This window comes from Budorcas taxicolor, chromosome 5 (assembly GCF_023091745.1).
Source record: "Budorcas taxicolor isolate Tak-1 chromosome 5, Takin1.1, whole genome shotgun sequence".
NCBI lineage: Eukaryota > Metazoa > Chordata > Mammalia > Artiodactyla > Bovidae > Budorcas > Budorcas taxicolor.
In genome coordinates, this window is record NC_068914.1 from 81304920 (window position 1) to 81324093 (window position 19174).

Sequence of the window (19174 nt, forward strand, 5' to 3'; positions counted from 1 at the left end):
TGAGTTTTAGGATATCATTAAAAAGTTTAAGTCTGTGCAAACAATGACAGGTAAAAGTGTTACTATTTAAGGATGACATAATATTCCATATAGAGAACCCTAAAATCTCCACCCAGAAAGTATTAGAGTAAATGAATTCAGTAAGGTTGCCGGATACAAGATTAATATATAGCAACCTGTTGATTATGTGTATGTACTGCGTATGTGCTCAGTCACTTCAGTCATGTCCGACTCTTTGCGACCATTTGGACTGTAGCCCACCATGCTCCTCTGTCCATAGGATTTCCCAGGCAGAAATAGTGGAGTGGGTTGCCATTTCCTTCTCCAGGGGAGTCTTCCCAACCCAGGGATTGAACTCGTGTCTCTTATGTCTCCTGCATTGGCAGCTGGGTTCTTCACCACTAGCACTACCTGGGATGCCCGAATTTCTCTATACCAATAATGTAATATCAAAATGAGAAAAAAAAATTTTTAATCACATCAAAAAGAATAAAATATCTAGGAATAAACCAAGGAGGTGAAAGATCTATACTCTGAAAATGATAAAACACTGATGAAGGATATTGAAAATGATATATAAAATGGAAGATAACTTATGCTATCGGATTGGAAGAATTAATATTGCTAAAATGGCCATATTTTCCAAAGCAATCCAGAAATTTAATGCAATCCCTATCAAAATATCCATGACATCTTTCACAGAACTATAATAAACAATCCTAAAATTCACATGGATAAGAATATACGGTATACATACACAATGAAATTTTAGCCATAAAAAGAATGAAATTATGCCATTTGCAGCAATGTGGATGGAGATGCAGGTTCCATCACTGGATCAGGAAGATCCCCTGAGTAGGAAATGGCAACACATTCCAGTATTCTTACCTGGAAAAATCCCACGGACAGAGGAGTCTGGTAGGCTATAGTCCATATGGTTGCAAAGAGGTGGACACCACTGAGCGGCTGAGCACGCACATCCCTTACATGGGCCTGTACACTGTAGAAGAGAATGCGGAAGCCTTATGAGGTTAGACTTTAAGATAATACTATACTCAGGGAAATAGGCTGGACAGGGAAAGACAAATACTGTATGATATAACTCATATGTGGATTAAAAAATACAAATAAATCTATATGCAAAATGGAACAGACTCACAGACATGGAAGGCAAACTTGTGGTTACCAAAGAGAAGAGGGGAGGAGAAAGGACACATTAGGAGTATGAGGCTAACATACAAACTACTGTACATAAAACGTAAGCAACAGGACATAGTTTATAGCACAGGGAATTATAATCATTATCTTGTAATAACCTAAATGGAGTATAATCTGCAAAAATACTGAATCACTATGCTGTGCACATTAAACTAATATAATATTGTAAATCAACTATATTTCAAAAATAATTAATTTTTAAAAAAGGATAAGTCTCAAAGCATTATCTTCACTTAGTGAATTAGGTATTATGATACTTAACTTCAAAATATTGTAGACTAATTTATATGGTACAATCCACATCCTTCTATCTACAAGTAAGCAAATTATCTCCTGTCTTCATTGTATTTGTTTTTTAGGCTGCTGTGACAAATTACCACAAATGGTGGTTTAAAACAACAGATACTTATTTTCTCATATTTCTAGGGCCCAGAACTCTGAAGTCAAGGTACCATCTTGATCAGGGTCTTCTCTCTCCAAAGACACTAGGAGAGAATGTTTTCTTACCTGAAACACCCAGTGGTTCCTCGTGTCCCTCAGCTTGTCAGCTCTATTACTCTGATCTTCATGGCATCTTCTCTTCTGTGTCTTTGTGTCCAAATCTTCCTCTCTTTTCTCTTATAAAGATACAGTCATTGGATCCTTATAAGTGAAATCTAAAAAGAAATGATAAAAAATGAACTTATTTACAAAACAGAAACAGATTCACAGGGTTGGAGAATGAACTTATGGTTGCCGGTGGGGAGAGAGAGGGGATTAACATGTATATATGTTTTCCATGAAATGGATAACCAATGGGGTCCTACTGAATAGCACATGAAACTCTACTCAATGTTATGTGGCAGTCTGGATGGGAGGAGGGTTTGGGGGAGAATGCATACATGTGTGTATATATATATATATATATATATATATATATATATAGCTGAGACCCTTTGCTATTCACCTGAAACTATTACAACATTGTTAATCAGCTATACTCCAATATAAGATGAAAAGTTTTTTAAAATATAAATAAATAAATCAGATGCAGTCATTGGATTTAGGACCTGCCCCAAATCCAGCATGATTTCATTTCAAGATCCTTAACTAATTAAAACTATAAATACTTTAGTTTCAAATATAATCACTTCTGAGTTACCAAGTGAATCTGAATTTTGGAGGAATTCAACCTATTATGTTTGTATTCACAAATAAGCAAGTATCCCCTGTCCAAATGTCATGGTTTTACTTGCAGTACTGGGTTATTCGTCCAATACAGGGTAAAAATACATGGGAGAAGTCATTTACTTAATGTAAAGTGTTTTTTGTAAATATCCCTCTGAATAATGTTATCCAATCTCTCACATTATGACTCCAGCATTGTACAGCCCTGAGTCTTTTTTGCTTCTATTTGGAGAGGTATATTATGCCTCTAAATGCCAAAGTGCTGAATGTTATTTAAGTTTCCATTCCAAAATGTAAAACCATCATTTTCAGGAAGTTCTACTGTGTCAGATACTTCTCTTGATGTAGTGGTGAAAAAAACAAAGCTTATGCCCTCATATAGCCTGTTTTAGTGAGTGTATAGGTGGTAAACACAAAAGGCATAACGATAAAACTTCAGGCAGTGAGAAATGCGATTAAGAAAAGTAGAGGTGGGAGGGCCAAATTAGGGGCATGGGATTAAGAGATATAAACTACTATATATAAAATAGATAAGCAACAAGAAGATACTGCATAGCACAGGGAATTATACCCATTATCTTGGTAATAACTTTTAATGGAGTATAATCCGTAAACATACTGAAGCACAGTGCTGTATATCAGAAACTAATACAATATTATAAGTCCACTACATTTCAATGGAAAAAAAAGAAAAGAAAAAAGAAAAACAGGCAGAGTCAGAGCATGGAGAAAGATGGAAATTTTAGAAAGGGTGGCCAGGGCAGATTTCTCTTGAGGGATATTTGTGCAGAATAATTAAGGTAGGTCTTTGCTGCCACAACCTTCTATTTCCTTCATTGCATTTTTGCTAGAGGTGCTAAGTAATCCACATACTACATTAAACATAATGTTCCTGCAACATAGCAACAGTTCTTCATGTCAAAGGAGTTTTCTGTGTTGCCAAACTAGCACAGATAGATACATCTGTGGTGTATATATTTGCAATCACTGCACTGTTCCAGGCACTATTCTACATGTAGGCAGATACAGAAAATACACAGCAAAACTCCCCTGTATCATGTAACTCCCCTAGAATGATGGGAACTTACCTTCTAGCATTCAACACAGAAACAGAAACCTGGGGTTTGATCTCCAGCTCTCCTACATCTTTCTTACCCTTAGAAAGCCACTATGTACTCCTAAGCCTCAGTTTCCAAGTCTGTAATATAAGGAAATCGCTCCAGACAATCTCTGAATGCCCTCCCAACTCTAGCACTGCACTGTTTTAGAGGACGTGGCAACCTGACCATTATATCTACTACTGCGGGCAGGAATTCCCTAGAAGAAATGGAGTAGCCATCATGGTCAACAAAAGAGTCCAAAATGCAGTAGGTGGATGCAGTCTCAAAAATGACAATGATCTCTGTTCGTTTCCAAGGCAAATCATTCAATATCACGGTAATCCAAGTCTATGCCCCAACTAGTAACACTGAAGAAGCTGAACGTTTCTATGAAGAGCTACAAGACCTTTTAGAACTAACACCCAAAAAAGATGTCCTTTTCATTATAGGGGACTGGAATGTAAAAGTAGGAAGTCAAGAAACACTTGGAATAACAGGCAAATTTGGCCTTGGAATACAGAATCAAGTAGGGAAAAGACTAACAGAGTTTTGCCAAGAAAATGCACTGGTCATACCAAACACCCACTTCCAACAACACAAGAGAAGACTCTACACATGGACATCACCAGATGGTCAACACCAAAATCAGATTGATTATATTCTTTGCAGCAAAAGATGGAGAAGCTCTATACAGTCAACAAAAACAAGACCAGGAGCTGACTGTGGCTCAGACCATGAATTCCTTATTGCCAAATTAAGACTTAAATTGAAGAAAGTAGGGAAAACCACTAAACCATTCAGGTATGACCTGAAACAAATCGTTACGATTATACAGTGGAAGTGAGAAATATATTTAAGGAACTAGATCTGATAGAGTGCCTGATGAACTATGGATGGAGGTTCGTGACATTGTACAGGAGACAGGGATCAAGACCATCCCCATGGAAAAGAAATGCACAAAAGCAAAATGGCTGTCTGAGGAGGCCTTACAAATAGCTGTGAAAAGAAGAGAAGTAAAAAGCAAAAGAGAAAAGGAAAGATATCAGCATCTGAATGCAGAGTTCCAAAGAAGAGCAAGAAAGATAAGAAAGCCTTTCTCAGCAATCAATACAGAGAAATAGAGGAAAACAACAGATTGGGAAAGACTAGAGATCTCTTCAAGAAAATTAGAGATATCAAGGGAACATTTCATGCAAAGATGGGCTCAATAAAGGACAAAAATGGTATGGACCTAACAGAAGCAGAAGATATTAAGAAGAGGTGGCAGGAATACACCAAAGAACTATACAAAAAAGATCTTCATGACCAAGATAATCATGATGTGTGATCACTCAACTAGAGCCAGACATCCTGGAATGTGAAGTCAAGTGGGCCTTGGAAAGCATCACTTCGAACAAAGCTAGTGGAGGTGATGGATTCCAGTGGAGCTATTTCAAATCCTGAAAGATGATGCTGTGAAACTGCTGCACTCAATATGCCAGCAAATTTGGAAAACTCAGCAGTGGCCACAGGACTGGAAAATGTGTTTTCATTCCAATCCCAAAGAAAGGCAATGCCAAAGAATGCTCAAACTACTGCACAATTGCACTCATCTCACACGCGAGTTAAGTAATGCTCAAAATTCTCCAAGCCAGGCTTCACCAATACGTGAACCATGAACTTGCAAATGTTCAAGCTGGTTTTAGAAAAGGCAGAGGAACCAGAGATCAAATTGCCAACATTTGCTGGATCATGGACAAAGCAAGAGAGTTCCAGAAAAACATCTATTTCTGCTTTATTGACTATGCCAAAGCCTTTGACTGTGTGGATCACAAGAAACCGTGGAAAATTCTAGAGAGATCGGAATACGAGACCACCTAACCTTCCTCTTGAGAAACCTATATGCAGGAAGCAACAGTTAGAAGTGGACATGGAACAATAGACTGGTTCCAAATAGGAAAAGGAGTACATCAAGGCTGTATATTGTCACCCTGCTTATTTAACTTACATGCAGAGTACATCATGAGAAACGCTGGGCTGGAAGAAGCACAAGCTGGAATCAAGATTGCTGGGAGAAATCTCAATCACCTCAGATATGCAGATGACACCACCCTTATGGCAGAAAGTGAAGAGGAACTAAAAAGCCTCTTGATGAAAGTGAAAGAGGAGAGTGAAAAACTTGGCTTAAAGCCCAACATTCAGAAAGTGAAGATCATGGCATCCGGTCCCATCACTCCATGGGAAATAGGTGGGGAAACAGTGTCAGACTTTATTTTTTGGGGCTCCAAAATCACTGCAGATGGTGACTGCAGCCATGAAATTAAAAGCACTTGCTCCTTGGAAGAAAAGTTATGACCAACCTAGATAGCATATTCAAAAGCAGAGACATTACTTTGCCAACAAAGGTCCGTCTAGTCAAGGCTATGGTTTTTCCAGTGGTCATGTATGGATGTGAGAGTTGGACTGTGAAGAAGGCTGAGCGCTGAAAAATTGATGCTTTTGAAGTGTGGTGTTGGAGAAGACTCTTGAGAGTCCCTTGGACTGCAAGGAGATCCAACCAGTCCATTCTGAAGGAGATCAGCCCGGGATTACTTTGGAAGGAATGATGCTAAAGCTGAAACTCCAGTACTTTGGCCACCTCATGCAAAGAGTTGACTCATTGGAAAAGACCCTGATGCTGGGAGGGATTGAGGGCAGGAGGAGAAGGGGACAACCGAGGATGAGATGGCTGGATGGCATCACTGACTCAATGGACATGAGTCTGAGTGAACTCCGGGAGTTGGTGATGGACAGGGAGGCCTGGTGTGCTGTGATTCATGGGGTTGTAAAGAGTAGGACACGACTGAGCGACTGAACTGAACTGAGTTAAAAATTATTTCAATTCAGGCAGCCATCAATATCCCTGGAATCCTAGACCCTAGGGGAATCCCTAGTAGGGATCCTAGATCCTGGGATCTGTAGTTAAGTGGGTGGTATGACTGTAGGAAGAAGATGACAATATCTATTTTGAACCAGACGTCCCAGTTGGCAACTGGTTAGATGGGGAGCAGATTTAGCCTCGTGGAGTTATGGAGCTGCCAAAAACTAGACAGAGAATTCAGTGGCTTCAAGAAAAGATTGAGTTAATACATATGAAACACTTAGAATAGTGCTTGGCATGGAGTAAACCTCAGTAAATAAAGTTGTTATTAGTATTGGCTTGTCCCAGAAGAACTAGGTTACACTTAGGAAGCCACAGGAGGATAGTTGAGCAGACATGACAAAGAACTGGATAGGAAAGCAGCTGATTGGTGGGCATGCTATTGCCCACCATATACCCTTGCATCCTGAATGCTAGTCCCTACCCACCAAAGGTACAAATGCAGATTGTACCTGTATCTAGCTTGGGCAACTATGTTGATGATGATGCATTTTAATGAAATAAAAAAAAAAATCTGCATGCAAGCTTTAGAAAAATAATACATTTGGATTCAGACAATAAGTTTGAGATATTCAGGTAAAGACAATGGAGATTTCCAGCAGGCAGTTGTGTATGCAGACCTATAACTTAGGCAAGAAACTCAGACTGAAATAACAGATGTGCCAGCCAACAGTACCCATTATGAGTCAGTGTTTCTAAAGTGTGGTCTCCAGACCATCTGTGTTACAGTAAAATAATGTGGGTGTTAAGAGCAAATTCCAGAACCCACCTACTGAATCAGAATCTCCTGCAGTGTGTTTAGTAATTTTAATAGGCTCTTGAGTACAATTTAAGTTGGGGAAGCATAGGTAGAGGGAATTGTTGAAGTCATGGCTCTGTTGGTGAAGTCGCATAAGAGAATGCAAGAGAAAAGGCAGCCAGGGAAGCCTTGTTGATACAGCCTTGCAGCTCCTGGAATTCCATCACCTCATGCCACCTATTAAGTGAGTAGGGCTCAACCTCAGCTTCACATTAGGGTAATCTGATGCTTGGGACTCATCGCAGACCAATGAAATCCATCTATCAGAGGGAATGTGGCAGGTCCTTTCCCTCCAGAGTCCCAAATAGTTGCCCTATAACAAAGCTTGCAAACTGGTGAACAATTAGGCCTGTTAAATTATTTTCTTTGACCTCACACTACTCTAAAACTCTAACTTGGGGTCCAGCAACTAGGACCCTGTGCTTCCAACAGCATAGGACACAGATTCATCCCTGGTTAGGAAACTAAGATCCTGCATGCCACATAACGAGGTAAAAAACAAAGCAAAACAGAAAATTCTAACTTAGTTGCAAATATTTAAAAACAAATAGATTTCACATCAAAAAAATGAATGCCTAGTTTCTCAGAAAACTTAAAGAACTGGCCTTGCTGTGCCTATATTCTTAAATGGCAAAACAGCTACTTCAAAATGGCCTTCCCTAGTCATTTGAGTTACCTGCCTGGACCCCTGACCTCTGAAGGCATTTGAGTCCTATAATATACTCTATCGAGGGGCTTTATCCTCTCAGTTTTCCCCACCCTCTGCATACCAGTCCCCTTGAATTCTAAGTACCTCTTGTCACTGACCCCAGTCCCCCCTGAGCATGGCACAGAAATAGGAAAATCACATAAAACAGGCCCTACCTCACCTTCTGGTTTGTCCTCTGATTCACAGGCCACTTCCTGGAGCTGGAGTCGCCAGCATCTCAGGTCACATGGAGAGAACTGGGGCAGCTGTGCTGGGAGCAGCACTCGCCGCAGGCCAAGGTGAAGTCTGACACCGACACTGATACCACTGCCTTCTACAGGCAAGGCCAGGCTCCTTGCTGCCACGGACCAGTGACACCTGGGTTCCCGAATGACCCCTCACCTCAGTAAATCACTCTTCTTTGGGATGGAGCAGCGCTGTTTGTTGTTTAACCAGAAAGCTTCCTTTAGGTCCCTGGAAGGGTGGATTTGGTAAGAGAAATTTGAGAAGCGTGGCCTGCTCTGTGATAATGAACTTCCTCAAATCTCTTGTTTCCCTTATATCCACAAGTACTAGCTAATGGATTAGTCATTATTTTTGAAAATAGCAATACTGGACATCTGCATATAATTTTTAGTGTTTTAGTGCTGTGAGGATATATATATTAATATAAGCAATTTGTCACTTAAAACTGCTAAGTTGGCACAAAGTGTTTTCTATCCACAATAACAGGGAGAAACTTGAAAATCAGCATTTAAGCTGATGTGCAAAGTGTTTCAACTGATTTGTCATCAGTACACAAAAAATACATTTTGTTTCAAATACTTATTTTAAAAAATAAAACTTACTCATACAGTTTTGTTTGAGATAGTTTTCTGCCTTATTCAAAAGAGTGTTTTTGACCATTTAATCTCCTACCTTGAGTAAATAGGCATTATGAAGAAAAGATTACTAGAGTTTTTGGAGTTAATAGATACACAGGCCTGAGTTCAAATATTATTTTTGCTATCAGTTCAGTTCAGTTCAGTCGCTCAGTCATGTCCAACTCTTTGCGACCCCATGAATCGCAGCATGCCAGGCTTCCCTGTCCATCACCAACTCCTGAAGTTCACTCAGACTCGCGTCCATCGAGTCAGTGATGTTATCCAGCCATCTCATCCTCTGTTGTCCCCTTCTCCCCCTGCTCCCAATCCCTCCCAGCATCAGAGTCTTTTCCAATGAGTCAACTCTGCATGAGGTGGCCAAAGTACTGGAGTTTCAGCTTTAGCATCATTCCTTCCAAAGTAATCTGGGGCTGATCTCCTTCAGAATGGACTGGTTGGATCTCCTTGCAGTCCAAGGGACTCTCAAGAGTCTCCTCCAACACCACTGTTCAAAAGCATCAGTTCTTCGGCGCTCAGCCTTCTTCACAGTCCAACTCTCACATCCATACATGACCACTGGAAAAACCATAGCCTTGACTAGACGGACCTTAGTTGGCAAAGTAATGTCTCTGCTTTTGAATATGCTATCTAGGTTGCTCATAACTTTTCTTCCAAGGAGTAAGCGTCTTTTAATTTCATGGCTGCAATCACCATCTGCAGTGATTTTGGAGCCCCCAAAAATAAAGTCTGACACTGTTTCCACTGTTTCTCCATCTATTTCCCATGGAGTGATGGGACCGGATGCCATGATCTTTGTTTTCTGAATGTTGAGCTTTAAGCCAACTTTTTCACTCTCCTCTTTCACTTTCATCAAAAGGCTTTTTAGCTCTTCTTGACTTTCTGCCATAAGGGTGGTATCATTTCCATATCTGAGGTGATTGAGATTTCAAGCAATCTTGATTCCAGCTTGTGTTTCTTCCAGTCAAGCGTTTCTCATGATGTACTCTGCATATAAGTTAAATAAGCAGGGTGACAATATACAGCCTTGAAGTACTCCTTTTCCTATTTGGAATATACTCTATCTAAAACAGATATTCTTGTCTAAAATATTTAGCCAATAATATGTAAGTTATGGAACACAGTGAATTAAACAAAATAGTAAAATATCTGGCATATTATGGTACATCTATTATCTTCTTTTTAAGTTTCATTTCCAGGGATAACAGATCTCATGAAAGGCCTCACATTTTTACAATAAAATTCCTATATGAATATCTCACCAAAATTTTAGTGGAAAAGTTCATCAACCTCTTTGGGTCCATGACTTTCACTCAGTGTCTCTAATACATTTTATGAGTTCAATTGTACAGTAGGTCTAACATTGTTATAATTACCACTATTGAATAGAATTCTCTGTACATAAAATGACTGTCAAATTTCAATGGATCACCACTTCAAACAATATTTTAATTCTTCTAGCAAGCATTTACTGTGTATTGCAGAAACAACTAAGACAGCATTATCTTACATAAGATGTATTATATAAGAAGCTCGTCTTTTAAAGAAAAAGACCACTATTATTATCATTCTATTACAACAGAAACCTGAGGAATAAGTAGTCTATGAACCACTAGCTTTGCCTAGAGACATAGGACTCACAGAAGTAGTAACAAGTGATATTCCAAGATTACTATGCAAAGAATTTTATCATTACAAATAGAGACTATTTTAATAATATTTTACTTGTACATTATTTTATATTAATTTGTTTTCTTTTCTGTGGACCCACAGGTTGCTTCGTGTATGAATGCCTTTTCCCTAAATAGATTTACTGCATTTAAGAGAGGTAAATCCAGGGAACTTATAAAAAAGATTCTATTTCCAAAATATCATACCATATAACTTTTTCATAAAATATTTGTTAAACATAAAAAATGTTACAGTGCTCTTTAGACCTTTAAGAATTTTATAAATATTAATTATAGCCATTTTAAAAATTATTAAAGTCAGTTTTATCATATAACTGACTTATGTTACAATATTATCACTACTGAACAAGCAGTAATCATAAATTTACCTGAATCTACAAAACCAAAGTTTTTAATTACTTCATATGAGTTTCTCTGTAGGACTTACTAGCAAGAAAAGAAAAATCTTGTTTTAATGTGGGTGTGGGTGATTATCTGGGTTCACACAACCCAGATAGCTATGTGGCTATCTTTCCACAGCTGGCCTCTCATAGAAGTCAGCTCACATTTGTCCCTTAGTAAAGACACACATGGGGCTTCCCTGGTGGCTCAGTGAAAAAGAATCCGCCTACCAAAGGAGGAGACACAGGTTCAATCCCTGGCTTGAGAAGATCCTCTGGAGGAAGCAATGGCAACCCACTCCAGTATTCTTGGCTGTGAAATCCCACGGATAGAGGAGGCTAGCGGGTTACAGTCTATGGGGTCTCAAAAAAGCTGAACATAACTTAGTGACTAAACAACAACCGAGATACACATAAACACGTGGGCTGAGTCTTGTGTGCTCAGAGAGAAGTCTTGAATTCTTGAGTATCAGTTCCATATCCACAAATGCCCAGCTCTCTTAAAGTTTATGGAACTTTATGAGGCTCATCATCTTTTATTTCTTTGTAGTTGTCCCCATGAAAGAGACAAACAGAATCGTGCTAAGGCCACATCCACATGGGGGCACCCAGAGCTAGTTCACCCACCATGGTCTTCTATACCCTCATGGCTGACATTTAAGAAATACACAAAATAAATTACTGGAAAAATTTATATTCCTTAGAGGTCCAAATTCCTGTCCTTCCCCACAAATGAAACATAGTGATTTAATAATTCAGTAGTCTTGCAAATAATCACATTTGAAGTATGACAAAGGAGAATTAAAAGGGGAGTCAGGGGACTTTCCTGGTGATGAAAGGAGTCCGGGTTCAATCCCAGATCAGAGAACTAGATCCCACATACCACAATAAAATATCCCACATGTAGCAACTAAGACCCAGTGCAGCCAAATAAATAAAATAAACAAAGAAAAAAAACTTTTTAAGATACAGCTCTTTAAAAAAAAGAAGAAGAAGAAAGGAGCCAAAGGTGGGTTTAGTCAGCTCTGCCAATACAGATACTGCCAATCTGTATCACCGTGGATAAATTTATAAATCTCTGTGCCTTAGGGCCTCAGGGCACCCAGGTTTGGAATTCCATGTACTTCTGTGTACTTTTACTAACATACATACACAAGATTTCCTCATGTGAACAATAGGGGTATTGGACACACAGACAATTGAGCTTATTTAATCTGTAAGATTCTATAGTTATAAATAATTTATACCAAGTGGTAATAAATGCAAATTTTATTCATTTTGTTTTCTAAAACATCTCATAGATAGGCAGGTTTGGTAAAGATTTAAATCATTTATTTCTCTCTGTGTATTTGAGGTTAATTTGTCTTATATTTATGGGACAGCAGTGCTCTTCCTCCCAATGATTTTTTATTATGAGGACAATAACATGGGCAAGATACATGAAATTGCACATCTGCAAAATAAAGAATGCTTGTTCCTTATTTTTCTACAGCAATGCACTGATTCTACATTGATTCCTTTAATTACATGCTCATAAGAACTAGAGAGATGGAATATCTGAAAAATATGCAATGGATAAACATAGGCTTTTTCTTCTTTTTCTAATTTTATCTTACCATATTTATGCAACTGCCTTTATCTGGGAAATATAAGCTTAGATCGCTTCCATATAGAAAAGGATCACAAAATGATTAGAATGACAATACAACTCTTTCTAGAAGTCCCCAACAGCCTAGAGAGTTATGTGCTATAATGATGCATATTTGAATTAAACCACCTAGTCACAACTAGGATAATAGAGAAAATCAATGTTGTTGGATTAAACATGCCTTCTGAAATATCATAAGGGGAAATGCAACAGTATTCCAAGAAACAAGATAGGGAAGTTCGTCTTACAGTGGAGTCTGCCACCAACCAAGCTTTAGAATTGAAAATCAGAAAAACTTGCATGCAGTAGATAGAGACTCAGAGACAGGTAGAAGCCCGTATTCTTTTTTTCCTTCACTAAAGTTAAGAAAAAAAACAGTAAAAGCATGGCATAGACTGTGTCTACACCGCTTCATAGAAAGTGAATGATTAGGTCAACAAACTAGTTCAAGAGAGACTCCTTCCCCAACTTGTTTAGTGACTTAATCAGCAGCCGTGACCTCGTGCTGCCCCTCCCTCTACAATTCTGTCTTTGGCTTAATGTTAACCTCCTGTTCCCAATGTATGTGGTTCATTATGGGGAATGAAGGAAACCCCATACTGAGAGGTATTTCAAGTTGAAAGGACAAATGACAAGTCAAGCAGGAAAAGGAAAGTGATGAAAAAAAATCAAGAATGGAGAGATGTTATGAAGATATGTAGTTCTTTAAAATATCATGGACATACACATCCCTCTGATCTCTATTTCTCACTCCATTAAAAAATAAATCAAAATCTGAACTGAGCCCACAAAGGTGGTATTAAAATTTTAAGATTAAGAGAACTGATAAACAAAGAAAAGGCTAAGGTGGAGAGGAGGGAGCACAGATTCCTTATAAATTAGAAAACATTTGTTTAAAAGTTCATTTTATTTTTCAGTAAATGTAATGTTGAAAAATGTCAGCACATACTTTTATGTACTTCCTATTCCCCATAGGAATGTTGATTCACTCAAATATCTAGAACTAATCATGCATAAATGGGTAGAAGTGAGAATCTATTTGTATAACCTTATCTGCAAGTTTTAAAATGCAAGTAGGGAAAAAAATCTAAGTCCTAAGTGCACTCTTAAGGTGGACTTCAGATTCTACAAATTCATTAGAGAGGCATCTTTGAAAAGCAAGACCTTCTTCTGTATTTTTGAGCTGCTAATTAAATGCAAGCATATACCTGTTCTCTCTCTAAGTACACATCTTTAAGAAGATAAGCCACAGGGGCCATAAAGTTTCTTTGTTTCTATGTTTTTTTAAAATAGCATCATCACTCATGAGATAAACTGAGAAGCAGCTCTAAATTTAGATCACAAAACTAACTTCTCTGAAGAATAAAACTCTTATGTTTGCATTAATATAGCTGATATAAGTAAATTTTATGCTAATGAGAAATAAACAATTCAGTGTTCAGCCTGAGTTTAGGAAAAACTGTGTTTTTATAAATTCTGCATTGGTGCTAAGCAGAATCAAACAATTTAATGAGTGTTCCATCCAAAATCCCCCAAGACAATTGTGTTCGTATACTAACATAATTTATAATCTGAAAAATAAAACTTTTAAAAAAAGCTCAAAAGAATGGTGTAGTCCTTGTCCACTGACTCTAAATTATTTAAATAGTTTCCATTGCTTTCAGGAGGAGTGGAAGCCTTCCTTAGTTGCTGCCTAAATTCATGAAAATCCTAAGCCCATTCCAGTCCTTTAAGGCCATAAACTCAAATTTTGCTCTTGTCAAGTCAGGACTTCAAAAGGAAATAAACAAATATAAATATTCTTCTCTATCATAAAACAAAAGGAGTATCTCCTAAACCACCCTCGATTCTTCCTCCAAGAGGAATTTTTATTCAATAATTACTTTTTAAGCATAACTACAACAGGAATATATATATTTCCCTTATCAGCTTGTTATCCTTTCAGGTAAAGCCAATGCCTTTGATAGAGATCCATTAAAATTACTTTCTGAGAGTAGGTTAACAGTTACACTGTCTACACAAACTGCTTTTTCCAGCAACTTAAAATTATATAAATTTGTATTCAGTTGAATCAATTAGTATTATTTTTAAAGAGCATATTTGAACCAATATTTATATTCATTTACTTATTGACTTTTCAAAGGCCCTTTATCTGCTCAAATGCTCCAGAATCCAGTGTGCTCCTTAACAACTGAAAGGGTTAGGGAAACTAGGATATTTCTGTATCCTTTCACAGCTCCTAGCTTCTAGATAACTTCAATTTATTTTAAACTCTTCATGAATTTAGGTTTTATGAAATTTCAGTTATACCCTTTTGCAATAAAATTAATATAAATATATATCAGAAATCAGAGAAAATAATCCTAACATCATATCACAGTTTGGGTTTCAGAAAATTTATTTTCGGTAATTTCAACAACATTACCCTAGAGGAGGAAATGGCAACATATTCCAAATATTCTTGCCTGAAAAATCCATGGACAGAGGAGCCTCCTGGGCTACAGTCCAAAATGTCTCAAAGAGTCGGACACGGCTGAGGCACAAGCTCAACAATATTAATATGTTACTTTAAATAACTCTTTAGTTCATGATAGGTAAGTCACTTTTAAAAAGTAATCATCATAATGTAGCTAGTTTTAGAAGCTTGCGAAATCTGAAGAACTTGTAAGACACTAGCCATTTGATAGCTAAGTCTTTCCTTTCTTTGCAACTAGCTTCTAAATCCAGGGTTCACCAAAATTGCTGTTGCCTCAGCTACTCTTTTATCTCAGTCATCTCCCCAGAGTTTGACGCTGTCACGGGTAACGCGCAGGAGGTGAATACCGTAGAAGAGAGAACTGTGGGATGACAATGCCTGTAATGGGGCAGAACGCACAGCCCGCGTTGTTATCCCTCACCATCCAAACAGCATTTTGTTTACCTCCTCCCTTCCCCGAAAGCTGACAATCCCAGATGACTGCTCAAAGGCCATCTGACGTGGTAGTCCCCGGCTTCCAGTTTAAAATCCTTTACAACCAGCATACAGAATAAGTATTTAGAAATTTTTTTCACAACACAGAAGCATCCTACAATAGTAGAGGTCTTACTCAATGTATTAAGAATATGCAAACAAGCAGATGTTTCATTTAGGCATTCTGAAATTTGACACACTATAGCTTGAAGCCATAAACAGTTTAAAAGTACAATACACTTTAAGGTGGCAAACCAAATAAATGGAGAGCTTTATTCCCACTTTCTCTTGCACTGCCCTCCTGCCCTTTTGCATAACCAGCTGTCTGGTCTCTTGATTTAGCATTGTCCTCTGTTCAAAATGATGCTGCGGATGGCTGATGGTGTTGTTTTGCATGTGTGCAAGTGTGGCAAAAAGACACTGCATGACCAGTTCTACCCATCGGGTGTATGTGGGAAGGCAGCCATTTGGTTTACGGCTGTGGTAGCAGTTTTCACAGCCTGTTACTGTTTATGGCTTTGGGCTCTTCACCTTGCATGCTACCTGACACCTTGATTCCAAACAAGTGACCTATTTTTCTTCATTCATGATCTGCTGTTGCTGTTTCCTGGCATTTTAGAGCCAGGCTGCCTCATTAGAAAACATACCTCTGTGTATCCTTATAACACCTCTCCTGTCTTCGGCAATCCACTCTGCTTCAGTTCCTCAGACAGCTGATACTTGGGTATTCTAGTGTCAGAACTGAGACAACTGGTGTGGGTGGGAGGCAGGGAAAGACTTCTGACTCCCTAAATGTCTCTCACAACGTGTCATATGACTTCTAATTCTCATTATTGCTAAGGCACCGGTGAGTTACATCCAAAATTAAAGTGTTAGAGGTCCTCATAAATGATATCTGGAAAGGATAACCAATAATATCATAAAAGTCACTATTTCTTTAAAATCTACTCTGAGCTAGCCACTGTGTGTATATGGTTGTTCTTAAAACCCCAAAACTCCTGCAAGGAATTATCATTGTCTTGTATCCATTATACAGATGAGGAAAGTGAGACTTCCAGAAGGGCTAAGTAAATTTTTTCAGGATGATATCTAGCAAGTGACAGGATGTGATTCAAACCCAGGACTGATTGATCCAAAGCCCAAGGCTGCCACAGGATACATTGATAATGCAGCTGAATAGCCCTGGTGAGTCATTCACACTGAGCACAGGAGCGGGGCTGCTCTGTAAATGTTTAATGAACCTGTGAATGAGCACCTTGCTGTGAATTAGTTTACCGGACTGGCTTCTGGTTACCTGGCAAGTATTGTGAACAAGTGACAGCCTGGACAAGTTCGCTGGGTAGGAGGAAGGAATGGTGTGGTCCAGAGCAGAGGGCCCAGCACCAGTAGGCTCACATGAGACACCCTCCAGAGAAACCAGGGAAGAATCAAAAACAAAATTACTGCAATGTTACAGGATGGCAGTGAGGAGAACAGAAAGGAAAAAAAAAAAAAACCAGCAAAAATAAGAAAGTACCAGAACAACTCAGGGCTCTGTTGTAGCTCAAAGACTACTACAGGGCAATCACCCTTTCTTGCCTGCTTCAATGTCTCACTTTCTCAATGTCTTGAACAACTTCAATGTCTCACTGCCATCACACAGGAAGGCAGTCATGGATGTGAGCTTAAAACCAGAGCTTTCCCCTCTGGGAAATAATATAGCCTCCAATATGCACATTCAGACTTTAAATTCTTAAAATGCAATTTATCTCACTTTGAGCTGTATTTTTCTCATGCCCATTATCATTATCTCAATGTATTTCTCCTCTGGACTTGAACTGTAGAACAGAAAGATCTATATCCTCTTGTACACCATATAATCAGGTTACCCAAGGTGGCTGTTTTCTTGCTCTTTGTACACTCCTGCTTGACCAGACCTTACCTCACCTACACCCTACTCACAGAGATGACCTTTCCTCTTTAGCCATAAAGCCTAATTAGTACATGCTGACATACTTGCTCTTGGCCCCAGCTAGAGGTATTTCTAATCCTTAGATAAGAACGTCTCCACCATGATAGCTTATCAAAGGCAGGGGTGAGGGGCCTGCTCCTCTACTGGTTTTCCTGGTAACTGAAGAGTCAACTTGACATCAGTTCCCCCATAACTTCATCCCTCCCTGGTAGCAAAGACTGCCACCATATCCTGCCTGCTATCTGTGGTAGATACTACTCCAGGACCTCACCTCTGACACGTAAGCTCCTCCTACTCATGAAACTTGGCTCTCTCACTGAGTCTAACCCTTCAGTCTTGAGGCTGAGCAAGTACGGGGCTTGCAGTGTGCAACGCTTATTCTAGCACCCTAGTAAACATCTAAGATGTGCCGCAATGATAAGAATTTACTAGAGGATCCACTGGGGAATCTCTATTTCTCTTCACTGTTAACAAGGATAGTGACATGGAAACATCAGGGCACTGACAATGGCTGTAGGAGGAAGGGAAGGAAGGCAGATGGGATGAAAGGCTGGAAGGAGGGAGGAAAAACAATTTTTAAAAATGAACAGGATCAAAGTTAAAGTGGGTTGGAGGTTACTGTGTCTAGAGCCAGGGAAAGTGAACTGTGACTTAACTGGACCTGTGCTGTCATCCTGTGAAAGAATGGTTCAGGAAGAAACAACAGCTAAGGGCTGTGAAATGAGCTTCCATGAGAGGGAGCCTAATGAACCCTGACAGGAGAAACGGACTGATGTGGGCTCATGTGAGCTGCCACGGCAAAGGGCTACAGTGTAAAGAAATAAGCTGGGATGTTATTTCTAAGGCAGGGGAAAAAAAGGAGAGTTCATGATATGAAAGGTGAGAAGGAAAACCAGTTCAGAAAACCTGAATGAAACCCAGCATCATCAGGAAGGCTGGTAAAAGTATTATTGTGAGGGCAAGAGGGATGGACATTGAGCCAGTGACTCATGTGACTCCAAGTAGAACAGTTCTATAACGAAGCCAAATGAAACCAGACCTGGGAACCAAATGGCAAAGTCAGCTTCTTCTTAACAACAGACCAGCCTAGCCCTAGGATCAAAGTAAACCAATTTAAACAAGATTGATCAGGGAATCTCCTGGTGGTCCAAAGGTTAGTGCTCCACGGTCTCACTGCCAAGGGCGCAATCCCTGATCAGGGAACTAAGATCCCACAGGCTGCACACAGTGTAGCCAAAAAAACAAACAAAAAAAAAGTGAAAGGGCTAGTGACAGACTGGCAGGTAGGAATGAGAAGTACATGGAAGGATCTATTAACCAGTGAAACCTTGGCCAACCTAATGATTGAATAGTAAAGCACAAAAGTAAGAATTTTCCATTTCTTTCTCTGGTATACCAATCTACCCTTCACTTTCCTTTTACTGTATTAAATCCAAGGTGCTTGTGACTTGTATTAAAATGTGCTGCATGGCAGTGAGTAAAGAGAAAGAAAAAGGATGAATCCTCACGTCTCTGAGGAGTCCTTGGTCCCATTCCACTCAATTCTGCCTGCAATACAGGAGACCCAGGTTCAATCCCTGCGTCAGGAAGATCCCCTGGCTGGAGAAGGGAATGGCTACCCACTCTGGTATTCTTGTCTGTAGAGTCCAATGGACAGAGGAGCCTGGCTAGCTACAGTTCATGGGGTCGCAAAGAGTTGGACAAGGTTGAATGATTAACACACAGACTCATCTTGTGGTTACAGAGCATATAGAATACCAACTAGTGATAACATCACTTTAAAACTATCTGTATCCCTTGCT

At 39.1% G+C, this 19174-nt stretch overlaps 1 protein-coding gene across 1 annotated transcript in view; it reads right to left on the reverse strand.

The window, feature by feature from the left end:
* TMEM117 (transmembrane protein 117) overlaps nt 1–16123 on the reverse strand; it is a 604949-nt gene extending 588826 nt beyond the window's left edge. Inside the window, exons 1-3 of the mRNA XM_052640317.1 lie at nt 16069–16123; nt 1726–1874; nt 889–1000 (exon numbers count right to left, since the gene is read on the reverse strand). The gene's annotated coding sequence lies outside the window, so the exon portion shown is untranslated. The remainder of the gene's footprint in view (nt 1–888; nt 1001–1725; nt 1875–16068) is intronic.
* Nucleotides 16124–19174: the final 3051 nt, after the last annotated feature.